Consider the following 2,865-nt stretch of genomic DNA (forward strand, 5'->3'; position numbering starts at 1 on the left):
GTACGCGAACACTGATTTTTAAGGGGTTGCGTATGTGACCACCTGCACGTGACGCGACCAACCCTTTCGGGTTGGGATCCTCGCGTACGCGAGGAAGGTGCTTGCATACGTGAGCAAGGATTTTCGCACGCCCACGTGTTGCGTGGCCCACGCGTACGCGTGACCTCTCAGTAAATGCACTTCCATGTGTACGCGTGGTCCACGCGTATGTGTGACCCTTGTTTCAGCAAAAATATTTTTCATGTTTTAAAGCTTAAATTTTAACCTCTAAATATCTATTTTCATCCTTTTAACCTTTTATCATACTAATAGGTCTAGTGATGAGTTGAAGCTAGGAAATGGAGGTAACTTGGGGATGAAAAAAGTTGGAAAAGTGATAAATTATGTATGAAAATGTGTGAACTTGGAATGTATATGATACAGTGGCTTAAATAATATGTTGATGCAATGAGCACTATGAATATGAATGTTTATTGGCTTATACACTCAATTATCTGAGATAAGAGTTTCATTGGGTAAAGTACTGTGGCTTGCCACCATGTTTTCCAGGTCGAAACTCGATACTCTGTTGACCCTACGACGTAAGATGTGACCTGACACTCTAAATTCCCAGGAAGGTTGATCCCCATTGAGCAGTTTATAAATATGAGAAAAAGCTATGCATAGGCTCATGGGGATACGCGTCGGGGGACATTCCAAGGGTTTAGTAGCCAGACTTGCCGAGTTGGCTTGATAACCGACAGATGAGACTCATCAGCCATAGGACAGGCATACATCATGTGCATATTGTCTGATTTGCTTGCTTGTGAACTATATGGGATTGCCTATGTGATTATAACCTGCTATTTGTTATAATTGTTATCTGTATTACTTGTAAACTACTTGTGTTTGTCTTGTTTTGCTTATTTGTTTGTGCAACTCATAAGAGACGGAGGAATAGAGGAAAGGTGGAGAAGTTTAGTGTACAAGTTAAGTTTAGTTAGGGTTGAGAACCTTTAGATAACCACCCACTTATGGCTTCTGTTTTTAGTTCCTTAAGTTTTCTATCTGAGTGACGGCGCTCTAGGATTGCCTCTGGCATTCCCAGGACCTTATATCTTATATGCGTGGCACCTTTACCATGCTGAGAACCTCCGGTTCTTATTCCATACTATGTTGTTATTTTTTAGATGCAGGTGAGAGGCACTCACTAGGCGTCTGGAGCTTCTGCAGCGAAGTGGTTTCTTTTGGGGTTTCTTTTGATATATGTATATATAGATTCTCCTCTTATATACTTGTATATTTTGCTCCGCCTAGAGGATTATAGAGAACTAGGGTTTTACCTTTGGGATATATATATATATATATATATATATATATATATATATATATATATATATATATATATATATATATATATATATATATATAATCTCCGGTCAGCCTTGGCTCCGCAGGCTAAGTTAGGAGCTTGATATTTTGTACTCTTGACCCTCTATTCTTGTCTTTTGCATATATGTGTTAACGAACTTTAGTCTTTTTCACACGCAAGTAATCTCGTTTCCTGAGCGTTGCACCTTTTATTTTGCGATTTTGTTTTTACCATTTTTCAAGGCTCCTAGTATACTATCTCCTTTTCATTATTATTATTATTATATATATTTTATTTTAGAGGTCATAATACCACACCACCCCTGTTTTATGGCTTAAACGTAAAGCTCTGTGTGGTAGGGTGTTACATTATGGTATCAGAGCAGTTCATTCCTATAGAGCCTGAGGGACGAACTAACTATGCTTCTGTGCATTTTCTGTGTATGTGTCTATGTGCTATTAGGATATCTAACTGATATATGTGGCATAAATATTCATGAGCATGCATTTGGGACTTGAGGCACTAGACTTGCAATATTGAGACTCATCAACTTGATATCACTTATTTGGTGTGTATAGGAACCAGATGTCGACTCGCAAACACGGTCGTGGGCAAGGCAGAGGTAGAATAGGCAATGCCAATTCTGGCCCGACAGGGAATGACCCAGTAGACTTCATGGCTGCCCTGGGAAACATGGTCGCGGCTATGCAGGCGACAGCCGAAGCTTTGGGAAACCAGATGAACCATGCGAACAATGGAAATAATGGCGACGAGGGCCCTATGACGCTTTCCTTTTTCTAAAGGTTCACCCTCCGACCTTCAGGGGAACCTCAAACCCCACTGGTGCACGAAATTGCGATCATCAACAATGGCGCCAAAGGCTTGGTGCTCTCAAACGTGAATCACACTTTGTCACAACTTCGCACAACTAACCAGCAAGTGCACTGGGTCTCCAAGTAATAAACCTTACGTGAGTAAGGGTCGATCCCACGGAGATTGTCGGCTTGAAGCAAGCTATGGTCACCTTGTAAATCTCAGTCAGGCAGATTCAAATGGTTATAGAGAATTGATAATTAACATAATTAAAAGATAAACTAGGATAGAGATACTTATGTAATTCATTGGTGAGAATTTCAGATAAGAGTATAGAGATGCTTTCGTTCCTCCTGAACCTTTGCTTTTCTGCTGTCTTCATCCAATCATTCCTACTCCTTTCCATGGCAAGCTGTATGTTGGGCATCACCGTTGTCAATGGCTACATCCCGTCCTCTCTGTGAAAATGGTCCAATGCGCTGTCACTGCATGGCTAATCATCTGTCGGTTCTCGATCATACTGGAATAGGATTTACTATCCTTTTGCGTCTGTCACTACGCCCAGCACTCGCGAGTTTGAAGCTCGTCACAGCCATCCCTTCCCAGATCCTACTTGAAATACCACAGACAAGGTTTAGACTTTCCGGATCTCAGGAATGGCCGTCCATGGGTTCTAACTTATACCACGAAGGCTCTAATAT

Source organism: Arachis ipaensis, chromosome B10 (assembly GCF_059453495.1).
Source record: "Arachis ipaensis isolate K30076 ecotype BB chromosome B10, ASM5945349v1, whole genome shotgun sequence".
NCBI lineage: Eukaryota > Viridiplantae > Streptophyta > Magnoliopsida > Fabales > Fabaceae > Arachis > Arachis ipaensis.